We start from the raw sequence: 12,826 nt of genomic DNA, 5'->3' as shown, positions 1-12,826 counted from the left end.
TTATGCGTACTAGATATTGGTAGTGGATCTGCTCTTGTCACTGACAGAGCATCTTACGAAAAGAGAGGCCTTTAACGGCTAATAAACAACCGTAATGCTAGTGCGCATTGTAATCAGCAACACTTACATTGTGAGCAGTGACTAATGGGCGTCAGCTTCGTATCCATCTATTGCTCATTGTACGGCATGGCGTGCATGCCATCATGGACCAAAGCTAAGTGATAAAATTATTCAGATCCTTGCCTTTATTTGGACCTCTAGCATTGGAAGACGCAAGCTCCTTTTCAATCTGTTGTAGTATATGATAAAAATCCTGGAACGAAGTGAAGCAACGAACCTTCCCAATCCCATCCATGTAAAGTTTGCCAAGAAGAGATACAGTGGCTTTATATTACTAGCTAGAGGTGATCAGTACATGCTGCTAGACCTTCCCAATACTTATAAGAGTATAAGAGTGCTACACGTCTATCTCTCCATCCACAAAAGAAGAGCTGTTGAATCTTTTCCAATTCTCTAGTTGTTTGGGTTCTCCTTAATAAAATCTAGTATATATATATTCACGAAAAAATAGGATAGAAGAATAGCTTAAAGTTAACTAGCCTTTTAAATCTTCTTCATGGGCGGTACAATCCTAAAATATGTTTGCAATTACTATTATTATTTCTTCTAGGCTTACTTATGGTGCCAAATAAATGTTGGGTCTGGGCTTTCTGGGCTTTTTTTTAGTGATGAAATGGAGATTACTTATGTTACGTCTGCCCTTGCTTGGGCCTTGGGCTGAAATTGCAAAACCAGAGACAGAGAGAAAAGGAGGTTTGCTGTTGCTGTCATTCCGAGGCACGCGCGCGAGAGCGACGTACGGCCTACCCACGGGAACGGGATGGATAGCCCAACGGCCACCGTGCATGCATCTGTGGGCCCCGTCCCGGTCCACGGTGGGCTGGCCCCATCGGCCATCCCATCTTGTCTCTGTGTCGTCAGGGGGCCAGGGCTACCCATCCAGCTCCTGTTCCTCGTTCCTCCTAGCAGCTCTCATTAGGCCTGGTTTACATCTAGGATTTTGATATGTTAACATTTCTGTTTGTATTTAATAATTATTATTTAATTATAAATTAATTAGTATCAAAAGATTTATATCATAAATTACAATTAAACTGTATAATTAGTATATTTATATCATTGACTGAGGCTTTGTTTAGTTTCGAAAATTTTTTAGATTTCGGTACTGTAGTATTTTCGTTTTTATTTGATAATTATTGTCTAATCATAAACTAACTAGACACTCAAAAGATTCATCTCGTGATTATTTTCGTCTATATTTAGTGCTTCATGCATGCGCCGCAAGATTTGATGTGACGACGAATCTTGAAAAAGTTTTTGGTTTTTGAGTGAACTAAACAAGGCCTTACCCATAGAGAGCCTTGGTGGTGTCCGTACAACTGCACATGCATGCACTACTACATAAAATTAACTGAGGTGTTTTTTTATTTACCGAGATGGGCATTACAAACGCCTCAAATGAAAAGTCACGATAAATCAATCTTTGTCGAGGTGGTTAAAATATCCACCTCGGTAAATCAAATAAAAAAAAGGAAAAACCTGTGGACAAAGCCCAGCAACCTCACCCACGGGGCCACTGAGCCCATCCACAGGCTGCCACCGCCTTCACTTGCCGGATCAGGGGCCATCGCCATCATCATTAGATCCGCCACTGCAATTTTGCTGTAGGGGCCACACTAGATCCACGTGGATTCACGTGAAGCGGCCACTGCTCGGGGTCGCACCTCCACTAGCGAAGTCAACGCCGCACACGGAGAAGACTGGATCCAAGAGGAGGGGCCGGATCTGGGCCACGACTGTTGGATCTGCCCACTGCCATTGTGGATCTGAGCACCAGCGAAGGAGAGAGGCTGCGAGCACCGGCCACTCCTGTAGTAGGTGCCTCCTGAAGGGCCTTGGGCTCATCACATCTAAGGGAGAGGGTGGAGGAGGGAGGCACCTGGCTCGTTGGATCTAATTAAGGGAGATGGAGCCACCGTTTGCTAGCTGCTCATCGGATCTGAGGGAGAGGGTGGGGGGGGTGGTGTCGCCACTGCCGTTGTCTGCTCAGTTCTAGAGCGCGTCGAGAGAGAGAGAGAGAGAGAGAGAGAGAGAGAGAGAGATCGCAAGGACGGAGGAAGGGCATTGCTCAGGCTCATCTTGGAGGGAGAGGGAGGTCGCCAGGGAAGGGAAGAGGGAAGGGCACGGTGTTGAGCGTACCGCAGAGAGAGAAGGGTGCTGGAACTACGTGGCGAGGGAGAGAAAGGAAGGGAGAGTGGAGTGTTTAGGGTTTCTAGTTTCGTTTATATAATGGATATGGTAGTGGGTTGGTGTAGGCTAGCATGCTAGATCTAATTTACTAAAGCAGTTGCATTATAATACCCGCCTCAGTTAATATTCATTAACCGAGATGGTTAGGTTAAGTTGCTCGCCTCGATTAATGGTTTACCAAGGTGATTGCATTAGAATATATTTCTCATTAACCGAGGCGATTAGTGGGGCGGATGTCCTGTCATGAATAAGCGAGGCGGGCAGCCGACCCAACCAGCTTGGAGCCCATTTTTAAAACGCCTTGTAAATTTTTTTTAGTAGTGCTGTATTCATGCCACCGGCCGTCAACATCCATTGTAGCTTAGGCGGGCAGCATGCACCGGCTGGCAACATATGGCTACGACCCTTTTTCACAATGCCAAGCCCTGTTAGCTGCAGTGAAGCTGGCTGCGGCTACAGTTTTTGAATTGCTAGCTACTATAGTTTGGATGGACGATCACACAGCTCAAGCGAACAAGCCCATAGATAGGTACATAATGGTTGGGCAAACAGCGACTTTGTCTACAATTAGTTGTAATTCTCACTTCTCAATATATTTCTCTTTTTCCAATGCATCTTAATCTTTATCTCTCTCCTTCTCGGTTCCTATGTACTACACCTTTTTCATTCCTGTTTGCCCAGAATTAAAACACCATCTCTTATGGGGCATAGGGAGTACAGCATTTGGGTACCCAAAAATGTTAAAATATTTGTATACGTATGCATGCTTATATATGTAGCATTGAGATTCAGGTAGCGGGAATGCATGGAAAGAAGAACGTCGCTGGCTAACACAATTCGTCGTTCACTAGTTTTCAATCCAGCGAACTCTCACGGTCGTTCAGTAGTTTTCAATCTAGCGAACGATATCCAGCGAACGATCTGACACCTGATACATACTGGTCGCCCACCCTCCTTCCCCCTCCTCCCACTTCTCTTTCTGCTTTTGACGTCATCATGAAAAAAAGCAAAACATTTATTTCAAATTACTATAACTTTTAAATGATGTATCTATTTTTAATTCTGTCTACACCGGTGTGTTCAACGTGACGAGGCGAACAAAACTAGACCCCACTTCTGTATGTTTCGAAGATTTTTATTTTTCTAGTAGCAATTTATTTATATTAACTTATAACATATAAGTTATATTACTAACTTATTCTGCTAAGTTATGCTGCTAACCTATTATGCTAAGTTGTATTGTATAACTTCTGTTTGTGTATAATAACTATGTAACTTTCTATATACACTAGCGTATTAGTTGTGTAACTTATGTACATAAGTTGTATTGTGTAAATTATGTCTCCCTCTATTCCAAATTATAAAATGTTTTGATATTTCTACATATATTGATTTTGTTATGTATATACATATATAGTTGTGTCTAGATACATAGTAAATTCAATTTAGAAAAGTCAATATGCCTTATAATTTGAAATAGTGGGAGTAAACTTATGTACATAAGTTATATAGTACAACTTTTTTGAGAACGACTAAGTTAGCAGTGTTTAGTTATTTCTCGAACTTATGTTGTCTAGAAGCACTGCTAAGTTAGTACTGTTAAGTTTATCGTGAACGTTATGCTTTTTAATTCTGTTTTATAAGTTATGAGCACATGCTTCTTAAAAAAATAAAAAAATATTAAAGGACGGGTGATCTAGCAAAAGAAAGTGAAAAAAGAATCGAATGTCTTAAAAAATAAAGAGAAACGATTCTTATTCTGTAAAAAATAAAAAATAACATATGTACTTTCCAAAAAAGAAAAAAAATAGCTGTCGGAAATTGACCGCTGCTTTCCTTTCCGCTGAGCGTTCGTGAAATAGTAGCGTCGGCTAGCTAATAAGTTATTCCTTCGTTTCATGTTAGAAACTATATATATATATATATATATTCTAACTTTCTAAATATATAAGTAAAAGTTATGTACCTATAATAAAATCTATATATCTAGAAAAGTTATAACAACTTATATAATCTAAAAAGGAGAACGTATATTTGTCTTCATCTATCTTTTTATTAGCTGCTACATGCCGCAGTGAAGGACAAGACACCTATGCTCTATGTAGCTGTTATGAAGTGTCCGACAAGGACCACTGTCCACTTACATAGTGTTATAATATATTATTCAGCTTAATTAAGGCTATCTCCAACAGGGAGACCCATTTGGGAACCAAACCTAAAATGGGTCTCCAACACAATACCTATAGCCTCCAACAGAGTACCCATACAGAAGACTTATTTTTGGTATCAGGAGAGGCATAACCCAAATTTGGGTATCCTCTCTCCTCGAGACCCATTTGCAGAGAGTGTTGTCTTTTAGGTCTTGTTGTTGGAGAAGACTAAAAATAGGTATAGAACCTTTTACTTGTAGCGCTACCCAAAAAATAAATGGGTCTTGTATTTTGGGTGACGATTGTTGGAGATAGTCTAACATATATATATATATATATATATATATATATATATATATATATATATATATATATATATATATATATATATATATATATATATATATATATATATATATATATATATATATATATATATATATATATATATATATATATATATATATATATAGTGATCAACAGGTGCACCCACATGGCGTGCCGGCCGGCCAAAGTCGGTGGCTACATATATCCAATCCCAATTCCAATGCATGCATGCATCATCGATCAGAGCTTGCATTGGTTGCTTGCTTGCTACTCCCGACCGATCCAACCAGCACGTACGGCCTAGCTACCCCTACACATAAATAGACACATGCTGAAGTAGATAGCTTCCTCTTGTTGCTACCTATAGCTACTCTCTCTCATCCATCATCGATCGCATAAAACTTTACATGTACTACAAACATCTATCTCACGACCATCTCTCATTGTCGCCATGCATGCATGCATGCTCGACAAACTTAGTTGCATTCATATATGTGTGTGTGTCATATATATTATTAGCTGGTTTGATCCGTGCATCTTTAGATTAGTGCGGCTCATTAGATTCACATGTCATGTCTCCTTTCTGTCTCCTGTAGGCTAGGAGCCTAGGAGACATGGTAGGGCATGACCAGTACACATAGGTATGGTGACATATAAATATTAGGTTTTTGCTATGAATCTAGAAAACATTGATCTGTTCACCCTAAAGAGATGATTGTCGTTTTTATCTAGATTCGAAGTAAAAATGATCTAATAGAATCATAGCAAAACTAATCCAATACTTTAGATTTCTTTCACCAATTTCTTTTTTTACAAATCATAGTACAAACACAGATGCAGACACAGGTATTCATACATGTATGTATACTCACTCCTATAAACATGCACACACACCTTACCTATTTGAGCGCCGACGGATACATCACTTACCACTAAAAGAAAAAATTGTTAAATTTTTAAAAAATTACGAGCACCCGCATTAGGTCAAGGACATGAATCAAAGAATCCAACTAGCTAAGCTATGCTCACTTTGCAGTTTCACTAATTTATATTTTATCCTCTGAGCATTTTCTCATGAAGCTGGTAGTTCAATATTTATTTTTCTTTAGTGAACATTCACGCTATTCAGATTAGTGAACAATTTCTTTCTTGAGTGGTACATTACTTTTGTTGATAGGAACATTTTTTTCTAACAATAACATTTGAAAAATGAGGCCAATGGGTTTGCAAAATATCAATCACTTGATGATGAGAAAATATGTCTTAAAGTATATTATGTGAGATACAGAAAATTAGAAAATACTTAAAAAGTACATTGTGAGTCCTTGTTTGTTACCCTGGCCAGATTATATAGTCACCTTATAGGTGCTAGATTACATAATTAGACTTGTGACTGGATTCATGGCTATAAGTTAGATTATATAAGTTGGGCTAGGTGTTTGTTGGCACCCTAGATATATAAGCTGGTTTATTATTAGATGTGTGCAAAGCAAAGTTGAAATAAGTTGTGGAGGTGTAGTTGGGAGATAGATTATATAAGGTGTGGTGTTTGCTGGCCACATGAGCTTAAGTTTAGGGGTATACAAAATAAACAAAGTTCTAAATAATTGAGGAATATGCTTGCATGTTATTGCTAAGATTAGTTGGCACGCTAGCAAAAGGCCAAAATCAGTTTACATCTTGTATTTTTGTGCATGCCCAACAAAATGTTAATTATTTGTCTAGGTTTAGAGTTAGAATGATTTTTTCCCATTCCAAAACAAGTGACATTTTTATTTTTTAGATATCTTGTTCGACCATTCATCTTATTTAAAGTTTTTATATAAATATTATCTATTTTGTTATGACTTACTTTATCAGTAGATGACTTATTTTATCAGTAGAGATACTTAATAATGATTTGTTTATTTTGTAATCTAAAAAATAAATAAGGGCGTGTTTGGTTGTAGGGACTAGAGTTTAACATGTGTCACGTCAAATGTCACATGAGCTAGCTTATGGGATATTCGGATACTAATAAAAAAATAAATTACAGATTTCGTCAGTACCCACAAAAAATTTTTATTAAGCATAATTAATCCATCGTTAACATATGTGTTATTGTAGCAATTAGTGTCTAATTATGGACTAATTAGGCTTAAAAAAACGTCTAGTCTCTAGCTATATTTTTAGTTTCGTAAATCTAACTTAATACTTAATACATATGACCAAACATTTGATATGTTAAGTTTGAAAATCAAACACCCTTTAAGATAGATGGTCAAACATGATATGTAAAAGTTAAAGACGTCACTTAGTTTGGGACACGTGATTGTGAGAAGAGAGGGTCGGTGATGATTGATGAGTGATGAGGAGGCACGCATGCACGTGACATAGCAGCTATGTGAGCGAGAAGGCCAGGTAGAAATAGAAAAATGTGACGTGTGAACGACTGAGAGACCAGGGGAATATTTTCGTACAGGTAAATGAAAATGGCAGCAGCCTGCAACAGCCAACAGCCATGCATCAGGCCACGTCCTCTCCTCCTGCTCCTGTCTGCTGCCATATATGATATATGGTACGAACGAACGACTTGTACCATGCCTCTCGATCTTGTTTAGGGCCTGTTTAGATTAGGAATGAAAATTTTTTTAGGTGTCACATCGAATGTGTCGGAAGAATGTCGGGAGGAGTTTTTAGAAACTAATAAAAAAACAAATTATATAGTTCGTCAGAAAACTGCAAGACAAATTTATTAAGCATAATTAATCTGTCATTAGCATATGTGGGTTACTGTAGCACTTAAGGCTAATCATGGAGTAACTAGGCTTAAAAGATTCGTCTCGCGATTCTTAACTAAACTGTGTAATTAGTTTATTTTTTATCTACATTTAATGTTCCATGCATGTGTCCAAAGATTCGATGGGATGGATGAAAAATTTTTGGGTAGGGAACTAAACAGGGCCTTAGTCCGATACGTGAAAAGTTTTCGGAACGTTAGCACTTTCGTTTTTATTTGACAAATATTATCCAATCATAGAGTAACTAGACTTAAAAAATGTATCTCGTGATTTACAGGTAAACTGTGCAATTAGTTTTTATTTTCATCTATATTTAATACTCTATGTATGTGGCGTAAGATTTGATGTGACGGGGAATCTTGAAAAGATTTTGCTTTTTGAGTAACAAGGCCCAGGTTTGATTAGCTTTTATTTTGAACAATGATATGCCTTTTCAGTTTGCTGTGTTGATTTCTTGTTTCTTCACTGTTTAAAAAGGCAATAAATTTTAACTCTGCAATTTCTCTTATAATATACTCCTTTTGTCTTATAAAGTTATAATACAGTGTATTTTATAAATTTTAAGGCAACTTAAGAGAACACTTAAATGATACATGTACTCGTAGATTATTTTAATTATAAAGTTTTCTCATCAAATCATGGTTTTTTTAAACAAACTTTATTAAATTGAAACATAGTCATTATGGAGAATGTATTGTATTTCAATATAAATTTTAGAAATCATAATATACTCTATTTCAGGACGGAGGGAGTATAATAGTTAGTTTCTAAAATACTAATATGAACTCAAAGCCCCTTTCAACCCAAGTATATTGACACAAGTTTTATGTTCTAAGTTTACATATAAGTGTAAGTTAAGGTTTTTTTTCTGATCATCTTATTTTTAAACATATATATAATCTATGTTTTTTATATAAAAAAACTATGCATGCCCTACCTTTCCCCCTACCTTTTTAAACTGTACATGTCCTGCCCATCCTCCTACCTTTTTAGATTTGTACATGCCCTACCACCCTTCCTCCTTGCTTATTCAACACATATTGATCGACACATATACTCATTCCATCCTAAAATACTTGATCTTATGGACTTGGGTATCAGAACTTTTTAGAAGAAATAAGGTGTGGTGTGCACAGAAAACAAAAAAAAAGATAGAGAATGATGAGGATATAAATATATTGAAAAAGGAGAAAGGTGTATTGGAAAAGAGAAATGTAGTATACTGAGATACTATAAGATCAAATATTTTGGGATAAAGTCTGAAAGTTATAAGGTCAATTTTTTTTTTGGGACAAAGGGAGTACCCCATATCCATGGATCATGACAGTAGTATATGTAGTCAATTTCTAAAATGTTAAAAATGAACTCAAAGGTCCTTTCAACACAAGTCTATTGACACAAGTTTTATGTTCTAAGTTCCGTTTAATTGTTGGTTAAGACTTATATTTTTTCTGACCAAATATATATTTTTATTATTTTAAACATATAATATATATAATTACTCCCTCCATACCAGGATTAGATGACGTTTAGGACATGATTGTGCTTACCAAGGAGTCATTAATTAGGGGCTAATTTTCCAGTTTTGCTCTTATTAAATGTAGCCGAAGGTGTTCCCTAGACATTAAAGATTCTCTTCTCTATTGGTTAGAGGGACTGGTTTCAAGGCATGCGTGGGTGAGGGCAGGAGCTTTTTTCTCTTGGCCGTCATTTTGCTGCCTTGTGGCGTGCGTCTGTTGGGAGCGGGGACCGAGACGCGCGCCTTGAATGCGGCGGCAGAGGAAGAGACGGGCGGCAACGGACGCATTCGTGAGGGGTATTCGCGTCAAGTTTAGTCGTGTCGGGTATTCGCGTCAAGTTTAGTTGTATCTGGTTCAGAACGTCATCCTTTAAGAAAATAGCATGGGTGCCCAAAATGTCATCTAATTGAGGTATGGAAGGAGTATATTAGTCTGCTATGACCTTTTTTAAAACTGTGCATGCCCTACCTTTCCTCCTACCTTTTTAGAAAACTGTACATGCCCTGCACTTCTTCCTACCTTTTTTAGAACTGTACATGCCCTACACACCCTCTTCGTCGTCCCTGCTTATTCAACAAGTATTGATCGAGACATGCTCATTGCAAGTCTCTCTTCCAAGGACGGTCAACATTTTTTTTCAAAAAAAAAAATCAAATACATGTGTCAAGTATACACATAGGTATATAGTTGCATTGTATCGAGACGTCAATATATCTATCCCTAGACAAGATTGCAAGGGCAAGCGAAATGCCAAAAATTAACTCCATCACACATGAGGTCCTCCATTCTACTGTTCCCCTAAAATATTTTGTCCAAAAATAAAATCACTAAAAATCTACCCTAGATCCCGTATGATAACTACACGAGGCGAGTGGCTGGCGACCCAGCGTTCGGCATGACCATGACGGGCAGGACGGTGAAGAGATCGAAGGCAAACTGGTCAAGTTTGTTCAGTTTAGATTAGAGATGAAACCTGGGAGCATCTCTAACAACTCTTTAAAATAACTTGCTATCCTTATAAATTTGGCAAAATCACAAAATCTCCTCTCCAACAACTCCTTAAACTAACTTGCTATTTTTCCCAATTTGCCAAATCAGGCCTCGCGCGCGCATTCTTCCGCGCGCGGAGCAACTTGCTATCGGCGTTTTCCCCCACGCGTGACCGCACCTGCGACGAAACAGAGAGAAGGGGCGGCCACCGCCAGTCGGGCGTCGGCCCCGCGGCCGCAGCGTCGCGCCGGGCAGGTGCAGAGCCGCGTCGCGCGGGGAAGAGCTGGCGGACGCGGAGGCGTCGCTGCGGGCGCTACGCCGGAGCTTGAGCGCCCGGAGAAGCGGAGGCCGGGGAGGAGCCCGCGCGCGGCAGCGCGGCGCTGGCCGGAGCGGAGGCGCTGGCGGACGCGGAGGCGTCGCTGCGGGCGCCACGCCGGAGCTTGAGCGCCTGGAGAAGCGGCGCCGAGGAGCCCACGCGCGCGGCAGCGCGGCGCTGGCCGGAGCGGAGGCGTCGCTGCGAGCGCCACGCCGGAGCTTGAGCGCCTGGAGAAGCTGTGCGACGAGCTCGCCAGGGGCGTCGGATCCGCAGCAACGTGGGCGACCAGTGGAGCAACCTGCAGGGCGACTGCGCCGGGGACCGCGTCTTCAAGGTGCCCAACCCCATGTACTTCGTCCCGTGATCTCATCAGGAGCACCCAGTGATGTCCTCGCAAAAAAAAGAGCACTCGGTGATGTCGTGCGTGCGTGCGTGTCCCTGCCTGCGTGATGTCGTGTGTGCGTGCGTGTCTCTGTGCCGCTCGCCGTCGTTGAGCGGATTTGGGCTCGTGATGCCGCCGGAGAGGAAAGAAGATGATTTCGATAGACGCAGCTGGTGATGGGCTTCTTCGTTTTTCTCGAATACGCAAAAGGCTTGCGTATCTTTTGTATTAAGTAGAAGCAAAGTTTTTACAACCGTGTCGGGCGCGAGGTGGCCTGATACCCAAGGATTTACATAGGTCTTAGCTTGCCCCCCCTTTTTCTGTATGGCCTATTACACCATGATTAGACAACCCAAGTTCTTTGCTCCGGCTTCGATCCACAGATCGGCGGTGTGCTTGATAGTGGACAGGAGCTGGCTGCAGGTGGAGGAAGCACTTCGGAAGCAACGCGCGTTCCGTTCCTTCCAAATTTCCCACGCGGCCAAGGCGAAGAGAGTGTCGGCTCCTTTTTGCTTGTCTCCGTGCCATCGTCTCCGCCATTGGTCCCACCAAGCTAGCAGGGACGTGCTGCCCACCTGGGATGCGTCTACTCCGAGGACGGCTAACATAGTCCACTAGACTTGGCGCGAGTACGAGCACGAGGCGATGATGTTATCGATGGTTTCGGGGTCTTGGTCGCAAAGGTAGCAGTGATCATCTGCGGGCAGCCCGTGTCTCCTCCTTCTGTCCGCGGTCCAGTGACGTCCCCGGATGGCCAGCCATAGAAAAATTTTTACCCGCAAGGGTGCCCATGTCGCCCATATCCTGGAACATCCTGGGATCGGGTGGGAAGCTGTGAGCAGCGCCTGGTACGCGGACTTGGGGGTGTACTTGCCGTCCGCTGTCCAACGCCAGATCAATCTGTAATCGCTATCACTTAGCTGGGTTTGGGACACTAGGTCCCACAGCCTGAGATAGTCTAGGATGGCCGGGGTAGTGATCCCTCCGGATATCTGACGTACCCAAGCTCGTCCGGCTAATCCTTCGGCGACGGTCGTCGTCTTGATGTCTCTTTGGCTGACGAACTCCAGAAGTGAAGGCGCTAAATCCTTGACCGCCTTGCCTTGGATCCATCTCCCCGTCCAGAATGCCGTAGATCGGCCGTTCTCGAGTATCGTGTATGTGGATGCGTCGAAGAACGCCTGCACTTCCTTGGACGGAGCGATGGGCAGGTTCGCCCAGGCCCTGTTCTCGTCGACTCGCTGTAGCCATAGCCACCTGGTTTGTAGGGCGATGGCAGTGAGGTGTAGATCCGGAATGCCTAGTCCTCCGAGTTCTGTCAGGCGGCAGACAGTCTGCCAAGCCACCATGCATTTCCCCCGGACGGAGCCCTCTTTTCCGGTCCATAGGAATCTACGGCAGATTGCGTTAATCTCTTCTATCGCCCACGGTGGAAGGCCGTCCTCAATGAGTGTATAGATGGGGATGGCGGAGAGGACCGATTTGATCCAGATGAGCCGCCCGCTTCTGGCCATGAGTGGTCCGTAGCAACCTGGGAGTCGTCTTCCGATGGCCTCGATGGTGGACTGGATCCTCGCCTTCGGTATCCTCCTTGTGCTCAAGGGCAGGCCGAGGTATGTAATAGGGAATTCGGTGATCTGGAATCCTAGAATCTGCTGGAGATGAGGTAGGTTGTCGTCTGGTGTGTAGATCGACGTGATCGAGCATTTGGCTAGGTTCGTCTTGAGGTCGGATACCTCGGCGAAAATGCAGAGAATTTCCTTGACGGCTCTGGCGTCTCTGGCACTTGGTTGCATGAATATGATTACGTCGTCTGCGTATAGGCTGCAGTGGTGTCGTAGGGAGGGTGGCTGCGTCGGCTGAAGCAGGCCGTCATCTGCTGCCGTGGAGATGAGGCGGGCGAACACCTCCATGGCAATGATGAAGAGCATGAGGGACAACGAGTCCCCCTGTCGCACTCCTCTCTTGTGCCTGATTGGTGGCCCGGGCCTTCCGTTTAGCAGGATGCGAGATGTAGCCGTAGCCAGCAACACAGTCACCCATCTGCGCCA

Source organism: Sorghum bicolor, chromosome 10 (genome assembly GCF_000003195.3).
Source record: "Sorghum bicolor cultivar BTx623 chromosome 10, Sorghum_bicolor_NCBIv3, whole genome shotgun sequence".
Lineage (NCBI taxonomy): Eukaryota > Viridiplantae > Streptophyta > Magnoliopsida > Poales > Poaceae > Sorghum > Sorghum bicolor.
The sequence above is the reverse complement of the archived record's forward strand: the minus strand, read 5'-3'. Positions refer to the sequence as shown.